A 19,630-nucleotide genomic window follows, 5' to 3' on the forward strand; every position below is an offset into this window, starting at 1 on the left:
TGTAGACATCTACTACATCCACTTGATCTATTGCATATTTTAGATCTTGGATTTCTTTATTGAGTTTTTGTTTGGATGACCTATCTATTGATGATAATGGAGTGTTAAAGTCTCCCACAACCACTGTGTTGGCGTTTATATATGCTTTTAGGTCTTTCAGGGTATGTTTGATGAAATTGGGTGCGTTGACATTGGGTGCGTACAGATTGATGATTATTATTTCCTTTTGGTCTATTTCCCCTTTCATTAGTATGGAATGTCCTTCTTTATCTCGTTTGATCAATGTAGGTTTGAAGTCTACTTTGTCAGAGATAAGTATTGCTACTCCTGCTTGTTTTGGGGGGCCATTGGCTTGGTAAATCTTCTTCCAGCCTTTCATCCTAAGCATATGCTTATTTCTGTCGGTGAGATGAGTCTCCTGTAAGCAACAAATTGTTGGATCTTCTTTTTTAATCCATTTTGTCAAATGGTGTCTTTTGATGGGTGAATTAAGTCCATTAACATTAAGTGTTAGTACTGATAGGTATGTGGTGATTCCTGCCATTTAGTTATCTTAGTTGTTTGAAGGTTTGATTGTGTGTACCTAACTTGATGTTACTCTCTACTGTCTTGTTTTTTCTTATCCTGTGGTTTGGTGCTGCCTGCCTTTTCATGGTTAAGTTGGGTATCACTTTCTGTGTGCAGGATCCCTTGCAGAATCTTTTGTAATGGTGGCTTTGTGGTCACATATTGTTTTAGTTTCTGCTTATCATGGAAGACTTTTATTGCTCCATCTATTTTGAATGATAGCTTTGCTGGGTAGAGTATCCTGGGGTTGAAGTTATTTTCATTCAGTGCCCGGAAGATCTCACCCCACGCTCTTCTTGCTTTTAATGTTTCTGTTGAGAAGTCTGCTGTTATTTTGATGGGTTTACTTTGTATGTTACTTGTTTTTTCTCTCTTACAGCCTTCAATATTCTTTCCTTAGTTTCTGAACTTGTTGTTTTAATGATGATATGTCGTGGAGTAGTTCTATTTTGATCTGGTCTGTTTGGTGTCCTGGAGGCCTCTTGCATTTGTATGGGAATATCTTTCTCTAGATTTGGGAAATTTTCTGTTATTATTTTGTTGAATATATTACGCATTCCCTTCGCTTGCACCTCTTCTCCTTCTTTGATGCCCATGATTCTCAAGTTTGGTCTTTTGATGGAGTCAGTGAGTTCTTGCATTTTCTTTCCACAGGTCTTGAGTTGTTTAATTCCTATTCAACATAGTACTGGAATTCCTAGCCAGAGCAATTAGGCAAGAAGAAGGAACAAAAGGAATACAAATAGGTAAAGAAACTGTCAAAATATCCCTATTTGCAGATGACATGATCCTATACCTTAAAGACCCAAAAAACTCTACTCAGAAGCTTCTAGACATCATCAATAGCTATAGCAAGGTAGCAGGATATAAAATCAACATAGAAAAATCATTAGCATTTCTATACACTAACAATGAGCAAACGGAAAAAGAATGTATGAAAACAATTCCATTTACAATAGCCTCAAACAAAATCAAATACCTAGGTGTAAACCTAACAAAAGATGTGAAAGACCTCTACAAGGAAAACTACACACTTCTGAAGAAAGAGATTGAGGAAGACTATAGAAAGTAGAGAGATCTCCCATGCTCATGGATTGGTAGAATCAACATAGTAAAAATGTCGATACTCCTCAAAGTAATCTACATGTTTAATGCAATTCCCATCAAAATTCCAATGACATTCATTAAAGAGATTGAAAAATCTACTGTTAAATTTATATGGAAACACAAGAGGCCACGAATAGCCAAGGCAATACTCAGTCAAAAGAACAATGTAGGAGGTATCACAATACCTGACTTCAAACTATATTACAAAGCAATAACAATAAAAACAGCATGGTACTGGCACAAAAACAGACATGAAGACCAGTGGAACAGAATAGAGGATCCAGATATGAAGCCACACAACTATGAGCAACTTATCTTTGACAAAGGAGCTAAAAATATACGATGGAGAAATAGCAGCCTCTTCAACAAAAACTGCTGGGAAAACTGGTTAGCAGTCTGCAAAAAACTGAAACTAGATCGATGTATATCACCCTATACCAAGATTAACTCAAAATGGATCAAGGATCTTAATATCAGACCCCAAACTCTTAAGTTGATACAAGAAAGAGTAGGAAATACTCTGGAGTTAGTAGGTATAGGTAAGAACTTTCTCAATGAAACCCCAGCAGCACAGCAACTAAGAGATAGCATAGATAAATGGGACCTCATAAAACTAAAAAGCTTCTGTTCATCAAAAGAAATGGTCTCTAAACTGAAGAGAACACCCACAGAGTGGGAGAAAATATTTGCCAATTATACATCAGACAAAGGACTGATAACCAGAATATACAGGGAACTTAAAAAACTAAATTCTCCCAAAACTAATGAACCAATAAAGAAATGGGCATGTGAACTAAACAGAACTTTCTCAAAAGAAGAAATTCAAATGGCCAGAAAACACATGAAAAAATGCTCACCATCTCTAGCAATAAAGGAAATGCAAATTAAAACCACACTAAGATTCCACCTCACCCCTGTTAGAATAGCCATCATCAGCAACACCACCAACAACAGGTGTTGGTGAGAATGCGGGGAAAAAGGAACCCTCTTACACTGTTGGTGGGAATGTAGACTGGTACAACCACTCTGGAAAAAAATTTGGAGGCTACTTAAAAAGCTGGACATCGATCTACCATTTGATCCAGCAATACCACTCTTGGAGATATACCCAAAAGACTGTTACTCCAGAGGCACCTGCAAATCCATGTTTATTGCAGCACTATTCACAATAGCCAAGTTATGGAAACAGCCAAGATGCCCCAGCACTGACGAATGGATTAAGAAAATGTGGTATCTATACACAATGGAATTTTATGCAGCCATGAAGAAGAACGAAATGTTATCATTCGCTGGTAAATGGATGGAATTGGAGAACATCATTCTGAGTGAGGTTAGCCTGGCCCAAAAGACCAAAAATTGTATGTTATCCCTCATATGTGGACATTAGATCAAGGGCAAACACAACAAGGGGATTGGAATATGGGCACATGATAAAAGCGAGAGCACACAAGGGAGGGGTGAGGATAGGTAAGACACCTAAAAAACTAGCTAGCATTTGTTGCCCTTAATTCAGAGAAACTAAAGCAGATACCTTAAAGCAACTGATGCCAATAGGAAAAGGGGACCAGGAACTAGAGAAAAGGTTAGATCAAAAAGAATTAACCTAGGAGGTAACACCCACACACAGGAAATCAAAGTGAGTCAATGCCCTGTATAGCTATCCTTATCTCAACCAGCAAAACCCCTTGTTCCTTCCTATTATTGCTTATACTCTCTCTACAACAAAATTAGAGATAAGTGCAAAATAGTTTCTGCTGGGTATTGAGGGGGGGGAGCGGAAGGGGGTGGAGTGGGTGGTAAGGGAGGGGGTGGGGGCAGGGGGGAGAAATGAACCAAGCCTTGTATGCACATATGAATAATAAAAGAAAAATGAAAAAAAAATTTATAGCAACAAAATCTGGGATGTCTTATAGATTTTTTCACATAGAAGAAAATGTGAAACTGCAATAGCCCAGAGAACAGTGAGCAGAGTAAAGCTGCTTTAAGTTCTTTATATCATAATGAATAATAATTATTTAAGGTAGGCTATCATAAGTTAAGTATGCATATTATTATTTCTAAATAAATTACTAAAACTGTTTTTAAAGCTACATATGTAAAAATCTAATTGAAAGGTTCAAATGGAATAAATCAATGTAATTGAACCAAATGTAGTTAGGATAATTGAAACAAATAGATAAATAGTAGATGGAACATGTACAAAGAAATGAAAAGATGGTAATTATAAATCTAACTAAAATAATAAAACATAATAAATGACAAACTTAATTATAGTGAATATACTGAATGGAAATTAAACACCAAATGAAAGATAAATATTATCTGACTGGCTTAAAAACTATACACTGTTTTAAAATGATAAACTTTAATATAAAAAATTAGATAATTAAAACCATATTTTGTTAGAAGACAAAAAAATGAGGTTAATTAAAAATAAAAGGATAGAAATATCTATTTCTACTTATAAAGGACTGTTACAGGAATCACCTTCCAAGTATAAATAAAATACATGATATAACCATTTTTAGACATTTGACTAAGGGGAGCACACGACTGTGATCCTTGGGACAAGGGAAACAAATGAGTGAAGTACTCTTACTTCCTAAGTTAACTGGCTAGAAGCAGTTTCTTGGTTGAAATGCAAGGAGCTGAAATCCATACAGAGCCTAGAAATTCTGCCAAATTGAAAAGAAAGAGACCAAAGTATAGTAAATTGCAAGGTTAAGACAAAATTTGTAAGGCCGAATACCTTAGAAAGAGTTCCACAGAGAGACATAGATTTGCTAAAATACTCTGGAAGAATACCCTTAAATCTTTGACCGAATATTAGTCTAAACATATATAAGTTTGATCTATATGATAATGGGTAAATATTAGTGAAAGATAGTAGGCTCCCCAATTTCTGGAGCTCATACAAAGGCTGGGAGTAGTTTGTCTTCTTGCAAATGGAGTGGTATCTCCTCATAAACAGGGCATCCCCAAACAGAATCCTCAGGAAATTGCTGCCTGAAAGTTGGGATAAAGTATGTATGCCCCCAAAATAATATAGACATAAGCCTTGAAAATATGAAGCCACTTCAAATTACCAAAACTGCCTTCCAGAGTAGATTTGAACACTCTTTAAAGGAATTTAACAATATCTAGCACAGAACTGTCAACAGATTAAACCCTGTGATTACTGATGACCTGATGTCCTGTGAGTTATGCTGTCTCCTTAAGAAAAATTACAAGGTAGTTATAAATCTAATTAAAATTATGAAGCATAATTATTGGCAAACCTAATTATAATAAATACATAGAATGGAAATTAGCTAAATACCAAATGAAAGATAAATATCATCTTTTTTGGATTAAAAACTATGTATTGTTTTAAAATGATACATTTTAATGTCAAAATGAGGCAGTTAATCACATGCTCCTATCTGCTAACTACTAAATAATCACATACTTCCAATAGCATAAGAGAACTAAAAGCCAGCTAGTTCTGGTTTGTATGCCATATTTTCACTCCATATGATATTGGTCTCATTATAATCTTGTTATAGTGATAAAATCAAACCTGCCTGTACAATGACAGATCTATGTTCCCTAATTAGGGAGCAAAAGTAGTGGCACTCTTACTACTAAAAATCAACAAATAATGCAATGAAAATTTCTAATAGCAGCATACATCCCACACCTCTTGTCATAACCTAGCCCTAATAAAACTCGGACAGACCCTTCACCTACTCAGGGAGAAGGTCCTTCTCCATTCATTGGCCATTGAATGTAATGTACTGCCTAATACTAGAACTTTTTGGTTATTTGCAAATAGTACTGAGGAAAAGAACCCAAATATTCTCTAACACAACAATGTAAATTTCACAGTCTCTGATAGCCATTAAAATATGAAACATTCAAAGAAAGAAAAATAGGACACACAACTTGAAGAAAAATAAATCAGTAAAAACAGAGCCATATACTGAGACTTAGCAAAGAATAGGATATTGCAAATATATCTTTTGCAGAAGTCAGGTAACTTGGCATGTTCCTGTAATCTTAGCACTCAGGAGGATAAGGTGGGAGGATGAAGAATTGAGGTCAGCTTGAGAAACACAAGACTCTGACTTGCAAAAAAATTCCAAGGATTATATGAATATGATGAGGATAGAAAAGGAAGGTTTAAAAAGACCAAAATGAAAATTGTAAATACAGTATCTGCAATGAAATATATACAATATGGTAATATCAGCAGATTGGACAAAGTAAATATAAAACAAAAGTCTAAATATAAAACGAAACCAAAATATCAGAGTATCAGTGACTTGTAGGATATTAACAAATATTTTCCCAGGAGAAAGTGTATGCTAAGAAAGAAGATTATAGAAAAAATTGAAGAAATTAGTGAATTTTTCCAAATTTGACCAAAATGAGAAAGCTAGGAAATTTCTAGAAGAAAATTAAAGAGAATGTCATGGTGACTTTGGGTTTGGCAAATATTTTGTAGATAGGACATTAAAGCATAAATAACATAAAGTGAAAACATGGTAAAATGAACTTCTTAAAATGTTAACCTTTTGTTCTTCACTTTTTTTTTGGTAAAACTGGAGTTTGAACACAGGTCTTCACCCTTACTAGGCAGGGGCTTTACCATTCAAGTCAAGACTCCATCCTTGTTCTTCACTATTGACAAGTGAAAACACAATATGCTGACTAGGAGATAATATGTGGAAAACATACCCTGACTTATATCAAGACAGAGTTGGCACCCTAACTTGTGGGGCCAAATGAAAAATAGAAATTGAGGATCCTTGATCAAATATTAAGAGAAACATGACTTCCAAGGTACGAATATGTAAAGTTTACTTCTTTAAAAATTTTTATTGCAAAGTAGTAGAGTTTAATTGGAGAATTTGTGATCTCAGAATACATACTAAAATTCTAAATTATAATAACAAATATCATTATGTATCTTTACATTGTCTAATTTAATTTCACTTAAATGCAAATGAAAGAATTTGAAAAATCACTGATATTTTGTAACTCATACATTCATATTTATTTTGGGTTTTTTTCAGAATAGTAGAAATACTTCAGAAAACATGATTTTTTTATTATAATGAGGAATTTGTGCCTGTCCTACCACTTTCCAGCACGTTGTTCTTAAAACTTAATGATTTAAAGGAAAAACTGGGAGGAATAGGAGCAATATTTTGAGAAGGCAGAGTTCCATTCTTTCTATTATCTTCTTCAGAATATGTGACTGCAAAATGATAGGAAAATCCTGTATAAAAATCTGGAAATAAGCAAAAACAGCAAAGCCTAGGTAAGAAGAAAATCTAATTTCCAAAGTTTCAAACTACATTATTTATAATGTCTCATTTTAACTGAGAAAATGTTACACATGTTAAAAAAAAATAGAAAGTATGGTGGATGCGTGGCATGATGCAAGAAATGAATGGTAAGTAATTCTGAAGGAGACTAGACATTGTACTGTCTACACAAACACTTTAAGAGAGTTATTTAAACATGTCCTCCCAAATCCTAAATGGAATCATGTCTAAATGTTAGCAGTTAAGGGAAGTATGAAAACGATGTCTCACCAAATTAAGAATAGCAATAAAGTGACAGAAATTATTTTAGATGAATTCTGGAGTTGAAAAGAATATTGGTTGAAATCAGATATTTATCCTAGGGGCTCCACAGGCTAAAAACATAAAAAATACCATTCTACATAACGCTTTTGGCCTTCTGAACATGACTAACTTCACTTAAGATGTTATCCAGACCCATCTATTCACCTGCAAATGACAAAATATCATCCTTCTTTGTGGCTGGATAAAATTCCATTGTGTATAAATAACACATTTTCTTAATCAATTTATCAGTAGTGGAACATCTTGGTTGTTTCCATAGCTTGGCTATTGTGAATAATTTTGCAATAAACATGGGTGTACAGGTGCCTTTATTGTAACCTGACTTATATTCTTTCAGGCATGTCCTTAGGGGTGGGATTGCTGGATCATATGGCAGTTCAATTTTTAGTTTTTTAAGGGGACTTCATATTGTTTTATGTAGTGGTTGTAATTTACATTCCCAGCAGCAGTGTATGAGGGTTACTTTTCCCCCACATCTTTGCCAATTATGGTATTTGTTCTTTTCTTAAAAACAGGCTTTTTTATTGTTTATACATTTATTCATATGTGTATACATTGTTTGGGTCACCTCTCCCCGCTGCTCTCCGCCGCCTTTCCTCTCACCCTCCATCCACCTTGCTGATGATAGCAATTCTAACAGGAGTGAGGTGGAATCTTAATGTGGTTTTGCTTTTCATTTCCTTTAAAGCCAGGGTTTTTGAGCATTTCTTTATGTATTTTTTAGCCATTTGATATTGTTCCTTTTTTTTGTAAAGAAATGTATATATTATCTTTATTAGAATGTTTTCTTTTATAAGTTACATGTCATGATTCCAAAAGGAAATTCATTAGCTGTCTTCATCAGTTTGAGTTACACAATTTATAAAACCACAGATCTTACCAACTTAAGTTTGACAATTTTATAAACGTCCAGTTTGATTTGGAGATTGATACCACACATAACCAATGGGTCTTTCAATATCATTTTAGCTCTTTATTTCTATGAGTATTGCTTTGTGTTAAACACTTTGCAAACTTTTGCAAACTGACAAATTTCTCTGATGGTTCAATCAAAGTTTTCAGGGAAAACTTTTACTTACTGTAAGACTTCTATAGAATCAGGTTGGTAATGACCTGGTTATTGTCATTAGATCAAGGGCAAACACAACAATGGGATTAGACTATGAGCACATGATAAAAGCAAGAGCACACAAGGGAGGGGTGAGGATAGGTAAGACACCTAAAAAATTAGCTAGCATTTTTTGCCCTTAACGCAGAGAAACTAAAGCAGATACCTTAAAAGCAACTGAGGCCAATAGGAAAAGGGGAACAGGTACTAGAGAAAAGGTTAGATCAAAAAGAATTAACCTAGAAGGTAACACCCATGCACAGGAAATCAATGTGAGTCAATGCCCTGTATAGCTATCCTTATCTCAACCAGCAAAAACCCTTGTTCCTTCCTGTTATTGCTTATATTCTCTCTACAACAAAATTAGAAATAAGGGCAAAACAGTTTCTGCTGGGTATTGAGGGAGTGGGGGTGAGAGGGAGGGGCGGAGTGGGTGGTAAGGGAGGGGGTGGGGGCAGGGGGGAGAAATGAACCAAGCCTTGTATGCACATATGAATAATAAAAGAAAAAAAAAGAATTATATCACAATATAGACCTTGAACTTTAATAACTTTTTCCACAAATTTTTCATTTTATTTTCAAGAGTAACTTTTTCTTATGTATTCTGCAATGGAAATGTGTCTTGAGAAAAATTGACTGGAAATACTGGGGTCTGTTTTCTGGTTCTGAAGCCTTTTTCCTCTACATTGTAAGTTTTCTATAATTTTGAATGGGATTCTTCATTTTCAAGGTCCTCTGTACTCATCTATAGCAGCACCATCTTTACACAAAAATGTATTTATAGTTATTTTAGCACTCTGATCCATCCTCTTTAATATTTTCTTTAATTTGTCCAAAAACATATAGTACAGTAGTGGGGATGAGAATGCATGATATTGCATAAGCGTGATTTGTAAAACCAAAACTGTGAACAGAAACAATACTGACAGCTACTGCTTAGATACCAGTTCACTCTAATGTATTACAAGACATTGACCTCACTCCTTTAGAATCATTAATTCTCTTAAACCTGTAGTTAATTGCAGGGGAATAAGACATTTCAAGAGGCGTAGTTTCTATTATGATGAATGAAGAGAAATGATTGTTTCTTGGCAAATATTACAAAATAGATAGGTTTATAATGCTAATATTTATTGGTAATGTGCCATTGTTTGGATGAGTGTACTGAAAATAACCATGCTTTGAAGACTTGGTATCCAGGGTGACATTATTGGGAGATAGTGCGACCTTTAGAAGGATTTCCCTAATGGGACACCTTTAGGCCTTTGGGGCATGTGATTGAAGGGAATTATGGAACCAGTCTCCAAGTTGTCCCTTGCTTCCTGGCTTCTAATATGAATGGTTTGCTCTGCCATGAACTCCCTCCATGATGTGCTGTCTTCCTCAGAGGTCCAAAGAAATGTGGCAACTTTGGCACCTCCCTAAACAACACACTTAAGCAAAAGGTTTGAGGTCCACTTACTCACTTTAGTAGCCATCATCTTTTATCTTTTTTTGTTGTCGTCCTGGGTGGGAGTACATTGTAGCATTTACAAAGTTTCTTATAATGTATCAAATATATCATGCATGAATTCACCCCACTGCTCTCTTTCATTCTCCCCCTCCCCTGATTCCTGCAACAGTTTCAACAGGTATCATTTTTGCATTTACATACATGTGTACACATTATTTGCACCATATCATCCTCCTACCTCCTCCCCCCAACCAGTGCCAAATTGTTCCTTTGGAAAAGCTCTGTTCAATTCATTTCCCATTTCTTCATTGGGTCATTGATTTTTTTGAAGTTTAGTTATTTGAACTCCCTATATATTCTGGTTATAAATCCCCTGTCAGATGTATATATGGCAAACATTTTCTCCCATTATGTTGGCAGCCTGTTCATTTTAGAAATGATTTTCATTGTTGTGAAGATTTTTAATTTCATGTACTCCCATTTGCCAATCCTTTCCCTTAGTTGCTGAGCCATTTGAGTTCTATTTAGGAAGTCATGGCCTATGCCTAGAATTCCAGTGCATTTCCTGCTCTTTCCTGCACTGGTTTCAGTTTCAGTTCTTACATTAAGATCATTACTTTTTCTTTATACTTGTATTTGGTGAAAGGCATGAATCAAGTATTAGTTTTCTCTATGTACATATCCAGTTTTTCCAGCATCATTTGTTGCAGAGGCTGTCTTTTCTCCACCATGTTTTCGACACCTTTGTCAATAATCAGGTGGGTGTAGCTATGTGGATTCGTATCTAGATCTTCTTTCTATTCTATTCTACTGGTCTGAATATCTGTTTTTGTGCCAGTACCATGCTGTTTTTATTTCTATGGCTCTGTAGTGTAGTTTCAGGTCGGGTATTGTGATACCTCCAGTGTTGCTCCTTTTACTCAGTATTGCCTTGGCCATATGCAGTCTTTTGTGCTTCCAAATTAACTTTAGGGTTGATTTTTCTATCTCCACAATGAATGTCTTTGGAATTTTGATGGGAATTGCACTGAACATGTAGATTGCTTTTGGTAATATAATCATCTTCATTATGTTGATTTTACCAATCCATGAGCATGGGAGGTCTTTCCATCTTCTGTAGTCTTCTTAGACTTCTGTTTTCAATGGTCTATAGTTTTCCTTATAGAGGTCTTTCACATCCTTTGTTAAGTTTATGCCTAGGTATTTTGTTTTAATAGGTTATTGTAAATGGAATTAGTTTCCTATATTATTTCTAAGTCTGTTCATTGTTAGTGTATATAAAGGCTACTGATTTTTGTAAATTGATTTTGTATTCTACTACATTGCTGAAGCTGTTTATGATGGCTAGGAGATTTTTGGTGGTGCTTTTTTGTCTTTTAGGTATAATATCATGTCATTTGCAAAGTTTTGTCTATATATGGAATATAGACCTAATACAAATAAAAATATAGCAATATTGTGAAAAACAGGTCACACTGAGGGGAGGTCACATACGAGAGACTGAGGATGGTGAATATGATTGATGTACTCTCTCTACAAGAATAAATATAGAATTTTAAAATCTGTTGAAATCACTAAGGTAGAAAGAAGAAAAATAGAACAGGTATACCAATTCAGGTTATAATACATACATATGTGGAAGTGTCACAAGGAAACTCTCTGCATAGCTATCTTAAACAAACAAAAATGTCATTTTTTTCTTTACAAAATAGGTGAACACTAGGTCAGAATAGGTCCTGCTTGGGCAGAGGAGGACCAGTGGGAGGGGGGAGGAGGTAGGGAAAGGGTGTGGAAGGGTTAATACATGAATATGGTGCAAATGCTGTGTCAACATGTATGCAAATGGAAAAATGATACCTGTTGAAACTGTTCTAGGAATGGAGGGAAAGGCAGATAAAGGAGAATAAAGGAGGGGATGAATTCAAGTATGATGTATTTGTTATACTATGAGAACTTTTGTGGATGTCAAAATATACCCCCTACTCAGACAAAAATAAAAAACAAATAAATAAACAAAAAATGCTGTTCTACATCTGAGTAGGAATAATTAAAAAATATGGTACATGTGCCCTTATGATAATAGTTCTGTCAAAACACACACAAAAAAGAGAGAATCTAAAAATCAGTAAGCAAAGAAACTCCTATTTGCAAAGGAATATTAATAAAATCATCATCACATTTTCAGTAGATTCCTTGTACCTCGGAAGGCATGAACTGCATGAACATATTTGAAGAAAACTACCCTCTTTCTACCAAATATTCTATATCCAGAAAATATCACTCAAAATTGAGGGAGAAATTCAAATGTTTCTGAATTTAAATATGAGGAAATTATATACTGCTAAGTGTGCTATATAGAAAAAATATTAAACTAATTCCTTCAAATGAAAATAGAAGAAGGCCAAACATTAACCCAAAACTGTGCAAGATATAAAGATCTCCAGTAAGGTGAACACAATAACAAATAAAAAATCCAAAATTTTTGTCATTTCTGTTTTGCTATACTACCTTTTATTTTCCACAGTACTTAAAAGTTTATTGCACAAAGACATATATTCATCTATTCTAATTGGTAGATAGTATATAAGATAAAATTTGTGCTATCAGTAACATAATGTAGGAAGAGGTAGAGCTGTGTAGGGACAATTTTATGTGCAAATGAAGTTAAGTTGAAATCAATTCAAATTAGATTGTTATAACATTGAGATATTATTTACAATATCCGTGATAATTTTGAAGAAAATATACGTATTAAATGTACCAGAAAGTAATGAGAAAAGAATCATTGCAAAAATCAATTTAATGTAAGTGTGGGAGTACATGCCAGTAGTCCCAGATACTTGGATACTAATTTTCATTCCTACCAACAAGGCACAAGGGTTTCCTATTCTCTACATTCTTTCCAAATATAAAAATTAAAACTTAAACTGCAATATCTATTGCTAGTATTTCACAGAACATGCTCAATAACAAAATGGACACAAAAGATAGTAGTCAGTGAACTTGGATACATAATAATAGAAATCTGAAAACAAAGAGATAAAGGATGAAAAAAAGAGACTTGGGGACATGTAGAGCAAAAACAAAGGTCTAAGAATTATGTCATTGGAGTTTTGAAGGAAGCAAAAAGAAGATTAACAGAGAAAAGATTTGAAGAAACAATGGTTAAAAATTTCCCAAATCTTGAGGTTTCCTATTGCCTGCACTCTCTTCTTCAGTTTTATTTTCCAGTATAGGGGTAATTCATTTCTACTCTTTATGGTAGGCAACTTTTTCTTTATCATGTACACTAACCTCATTTTCTGATTATTCATAAAAGTAACCCAAATACACAAAATATGAAGAGTTTTCTATACATTCTTCATTCTATTCCAATAAAGACAAACTTACAAATTTTGGAAAAACTATCTAAAAGATAGAATATTTTTCTGTGATTCCAAGTTAATTTGAAACTTTCTCTAATGTTGCATGGTTAGTCTCTAAATTTTTCTGCTTAAATTTTGATGTTTCACAACACTGAAAGGGAATTAACACACATAACTTGATTGAGAATGTGCCACCCTGAGAAATTAACTTAAAATACATTTATTTTATGTTTTCCGTAAAACAAGTTCTCATATATAGAAGAATATGGACAGTGAGGTAATGAAATCGAGGTTTTAATTACATGATGCTAAATTGTATTTATAGGACTTAAATTTTGTACTAAGTTTTTAATCCCAGATTTGTATACACATATGCTGCAAAGTTCATAACAACCAAGCAATTATTTCTAGGCTCCCAATTTGTTGAGACCTGTAAATACCAATCATAAATTAGCTGGCTATATTTATGGACAATTAATAATTTTCAAGATGAGAAAACTGACATAAATATAATAAAATGATCATAGAAGTGAACAAAAGCATAATAGGGTCAAGATAATATTTTCCAATTAGGGGATTTTCTCTTTCAAGTGGGAAAGCAACACACAAATAGCTGACAAGCCTCCATACTTAACAAGTCATAGGTTATATTGATTATGTATACAACACTTCCCCAAATGTGACCAAAGCTTCGTAGAGATGCTTAGTCTTGTCTCCAAAATTTTGTATTGCCCCTGTACCGATCAATGAAACCAACAATTGCAGAGAAAATAGTTTGTGTTGTCTCAACATTCAGTATAAAAATAACTTATTGAGTGCTAATTTGAAGAAACAATAGCTAAACATTTCCAAATGATGAATTGTATTTTAGGAATTGTGTATATTATCAAAGTGACTTCAAGGAAGAATAATTGATTAATTCTTATTTGGCAAATCTGGGAGAGCTTTATAAAATAGTTGGCTTTTGTGCTAGCCTTGAAATACAGACAGGGATTTTTAATGAATAGTGTCACAGACTACTTATATTTAAATGAAGAAGAGTTGGGAAAGAGTAAGATATTTATAACAATAGTTGAACAAGAATTGTATTTGCAGGGCTTAATTTTCAAGGAAATATGAAAGATGGAAATTAGAGACTTTTAAACTACTTTTTAGCTATTAAATATTTTAATAAGTTTTACATTATCCTTGAGCACTTAATATATCTACAAATGATACATTTATATTATGCCATGAAGGATAAAAACTGACATTGTTATAATCTTGAGATTGATTTATCTATTTCTGGTCATAGACAAAGAATGTTATCTTTTTCTTGCAAATTATTCCTTGATATCATGTCACAGGTGTGACACAAGAGTAACTGGTCAGGAAGAGAACTGTTCCTGACCTTTTATTTTTATTCAATCCATCAAACAATTACCTACTGTCTCCAATGTCTATGTGAAAGAAATACAAATAAAAGAGATCATTTACATTTTTAGGGCTTAGAATACTGGCATGTAAGCCAGTGACAACAAAACAGATATCTAAGTGCTGCAGTAGAACAGATGAAAGCACTTTGGAAGATTTGGACAGTGATGTTTATAGGGAAAAAAAGGCCTCAAAAACCAGATAATATTTTGCAGATTGGGGAGCTCTTGCATCATTTCTTTTTTCTTTTGAAAAAAATACAAAATGAGACCTGTATGCCTGCACTCTAGCACTCAGGAGGCTAAAGCCATTAGGATTTTGAGTTTGAAGACAGACTGTACTTCATAGAAACTTCAAAACTAGCCTGGGCTACATAGCTAGATCTTGTCCCTAAGAACAATAACAAAAAAGAAATAAAGGGGTAAAACCTGTGCTCTTTATAAAGGTGAAGCAAGAGTAAGGGATTAATGCTGAATGAGTGGTAGTTTGCCATGAAGATTGATAAACACATCCTGTAAACAAAGAATGTACTACCTACACAACCAAAGAATTGTGAAGGACTTGGGATACCAGGAAAATAATGAGAATATCAAGACATTAGGGTGTCTTGCCTATTGCATGCATGCAAAGAAGTGATCCAAGATGAAATTGTACACAATGAACTATGGTCACACAATGATAGTCCTCAAATGCTCAGGAACTTCACTTAATCTTACAAGCATGTGGAACTAAAGAGGTATTTTTCAGAAAACATAGTTATATGATCAATTAGTCTTACAAACCCTAATAATAATTTAATTAATAAAACAAATGCATTCATGCTTTTAGGGCAATGGATTAAATAATAATGATGTTAGTTTATAGCTGGGGTTTCCCAACTATCCTCAGGTACACTATATTATTTAGGTGTTTGGCTAATAGGTGCATTTAACTAATATCTTCAGCTTTACATCTACCATTACCTTCTGTAGATTGCATTAGATGCCAGAATTAATGTAAACCAGGAACCAACCAAAATGCAATTGAGACTCATAGTCCTAAGGAAATATAATCAGGGAGCCAGGAAAGTGAAAACTGCATTGTATATCATCTTTTAGGTAAAATTATCATAATTTATAAGATTCATACCATTGCAAAAATCAGAAAAATTCCATATAGTCACAGTGTCATATTTAGTAGGCAATATATATTGTATAAAATCTGGAAGGCCAGATTCAAATTGGGAATCTTTGGGCCCTTTGAGATCTATAAAATAAAGTGACAGTGTGACGGAGAAGCTTGAAGCTTATTTTCACAACAGTAGGATATGAGGCACATCTACATATAGAAACAGATAATGGTTAAGACCATGTATGATAATATGACACTAATCCACAAATCTGCAGCAACTAGCCTAGGGAAGCAACCCAAAATCTCTGCAGCAATCATCCCAGAATGTTCAGTATCATGTTAATGACTGCCACTTTCCCTGAGTTTTGCCCCTGCTTCTTATTCAGGACCAACCGGAGAAAATAGTTATGCTACCTAAAAGAATCACGTAGCATGTTTTGCTTCTAGTTGATGTATGTAGACATTGCTTATGCAACCATCATCCATCAGAGCACATCTGAAGTCTTCCTGTTTTTCAACACACATTTCTCCTATCTACATTTTGCCCTTTTCTCTCTGTCAAACACAAATAAATGTGCTTGGCTCCCTTGCTATAGCAAGTTCTGAATAAGGAGCCTCTGTTTTTTTCACATTTGAATTACCTTCATTTATTTCTACATGCATATATGAGTATAGACATTCCAGCCTAGAAAACAAAGTTGTATCCTTACTTCCCTGAAAGAGTGACTTTGTGCTCATCCCTGTAACTTAAGAAAGACCTAAGAAAAAAGGCCTCATTGACCGCAGAAGTGGTCTGATTGCCTGGATTAGAGGCATGCACCCACTGTAATAGCATATACACTGTCTTGTAATTGTGTTTGCTTGTTTTATATATCATTAAAACAACCATCTCAATCATCTTTGTGACCTGAGATATAGTATAGGGTCAGAATTCAATAAAATATTATTTTTCATGAAAAATTATCAGTTATATGTAAAATAACAACAATTTTTCTCATGTAATTCCAAGAAAAAAGTGGCTATCAACTTGCTTTAATTACTTACAATGGAGAAAATCTGGCATATTTAATTGTCTCATTCATTGCCACCAATTCCAATATTCAAGGCTTTGCTAGAAAATTCTATTTTGAGAACAAAACTATTTGTCCATTGTTTTGGTGCATCCAAGGAATTAGGAGAAAATCTGAGAATTCTGAAAGGAGACGTTTTATTTCAGTTATTGATGTATATTATAAGGGACTATCTTCAATGCAGTGTAAATCTATTTTTTTCCTTGGGGCATTAAGTGTATTAGATGCATTGATTAAAAATTAATTCTACATTTTCTGAGTAAGGAAGACAGGTACTTCCAATGGAATGACAGCAGGCTTACACTATTTTCATCTGTAAACATTTCTCTAGGCTCAATTTTTTTTATTGCTGTGCTGAGTGGGATTACACTGTAGCATTTACCGAGGTTCTTACAATGTATCAAATATATCATACTTGAATTCACCTCCACCACCCCTTTCTTTTATCCACCTCTCCCCCAACTCCTGGAAGAATTTCAACAGATATCATTTTTGCATTTAGATACATGTATATACATTATTTGCACCATATTCACTCTCCTACCTGTTTCCCCTCCACTGTCCCTTTCCCAACAGTGCCAGTGCCACCCTACCTGCCAGAAGCTGTTCTTCCCTCCTGCTCTCCAATTTTGTAGAAAAAAAACATAAAAGATAAAAAGAAAAGATTGGCATTTTGGCCAGTTTGAGATAAAGATAGCCACACAGGGAGTTTCCTTCAGTTGTTTCTATGCATAAACATGTTGCAAACCTAATTGATTCATCTCTTCTAGTCCTCTTCACTCCTCCCTAGTCCCTTTCCCATGGCGGCCCCAGCCATTTTAAGATTTCTATATTCATTCCTGTACAGTGACCACATCAACCACATTTAAGTTTTTAATTTTCCTTCCCTTACCATATACCTCCCGTGAATGAATTCCCCTTAGTGTGACCTGTATCTGATATTATTGCTATGTTTGTTTTAGGTCTATAATCCATATATGAGGGAGAACATGTGGCTTTTGGCCTTCTGAGCCTGATTAACTTCACTTAAGATGATATCCTCCAGGTCCACCAATTTACTGGCAAATTACAATCTTCTTCTCTGTGGCTGAATAAAATTCCATTGGGCATAAATGCCACATTTTCTTGATCCATTATTCAGTAGTGGGACATCTTGGCTGAATCCATAGTTTAGCTATTGTGAATAATGCTGCAATGAACATGGGCATGCAGGTGCCTTTGTTGTTATTTGACTCACATTCCTTAGGCTATATCCCTAGGAGTAGTATTGCTGGATCATATGGCAGACCTATTTTTAGTTTTTTAAGAAGCCTCCATACTGTTTTCCATAGTGGTTGTACTAGCTTACATTCCCACCAACAGTGTATGAGGGTTCCTTTTTCCTTGCCAACATTTCTTGTTGTTTATGTTCTTGATGGTAGCTATTCTAACAAGAGTAAGGTAGACTACTAGTGTAGTTTTGATTTGGATTTCCTTTATGGCCAGGGATGGTGAGCATTTTTTCATGTGCTTTTTTAGACACTTGGACTTTTCCTTTGAAAAAGTTCTGTTCAGTTTGCTTGTCTATTTCTTTTTTGGGTCATTGATTTTGGGGGAGTTTAGTTTTTTGGGCTTTATGTATATTCTGGTTATCAGTGTCTTGTAGATGTATACCAGCAAAGATTGCCTCCCATTCTGTGGGTGACCTCTTCAATTTAGAGACCATTTCTTCTGTTGTGCAGAAGCTTTTTAGTTTCATGTACCCCATTTGTTGATCCTTTCTCTTAGTTGCTAAGCAGCTTGGTTACTACTGAAGAAGTACTTTCCTATGCTTAATGTTTCCAGGGAATTACCTGCTCTTTCAGATCTGGTATTAAGGTCCTTAAGTCACTTTGAGTTGATACTTGTACAGGGTAACAAACATGGATCTAGTTTCAGTTTTCTGCAGGTAGATATCCAGTTTTCCCAGCAACAATTGTTGAACAGGCTATCTTTTCTCCATTGTATGTTTTTGGCACATTTGTCAAAAATTTAGTGGCCATGGCTGCATGGACTCATATCCAGGGCCTCTACTCTGTTCCACTGGTTGTCATATCTGTTTTTGTGCCAGTACCATGTTGTTTTTATTGCTATGTCTCTGTAGTGTAGGTTGAAGTTGGGTATCGTGATACTCCAACATTGCTCTTTTTTCCTCAGTATTGCCTTGCCTATTTGTGGTCTTTTGTGTTTCCAAATGAACTTTAGGATTGATTTTTCAATCTCTGTGATGGGATTTTCAATCTCATTGGGATTTTGATGAGAATTGCCTTGAACATGTAGATTGCTTTTGGTAGTATAGTCATTTTTACTCTGTTGATTCTGCCAATCCGTGAACATGGGTGATCTTTCCACATTCTGAGTTCTTCAATGGTTTGTAGTTTCTTTGTAGCAGTCATTCATATCCTCTGCTAAGTTTATTCCTAGGTATTTGATTGCTTTTTGAGGCTATCATAAGTGGAATTTTTTAACTATATTCATTTTCAATCTCTTCATAGTTGGTGCATAGAAAGGTTACTGATCTTTGTAAATTGATTTTGTTTCCTGCTACTTTTTTGAAGTCGTTTATGATGTCTAGAGGTGTTTTGGTGAAGTTTTATAGTTTTTTTTGGTATAAGATCATGTTGTCTGTGAATAAGGATAGTTTAACTTCTTCCTTTCTTATTTGTATTACTTTTATTTCTTCTTCCTGGCTTATTATGTGGCTAGGAATTCCAGGACTATGTTGAATAAGAGAGGGGAAAGTGGGCACCCTTGTTTCGTTCCTGATTTTAGGGGAAATGGTT

This window comes from Castor canadensis, chromosome X (assembly GCF_047511655.1).
Source record: "Castor canadensis chromosome X, mCasCan1.hap1v2, whole genome shotgun sequence".
In the NCBI taxonomy this organism is placed as follows: Eukaryota; Metazoa; Chordata; class Mammalia; order Rodentia; family Castoridae; genus Castor; species Castor canadensis.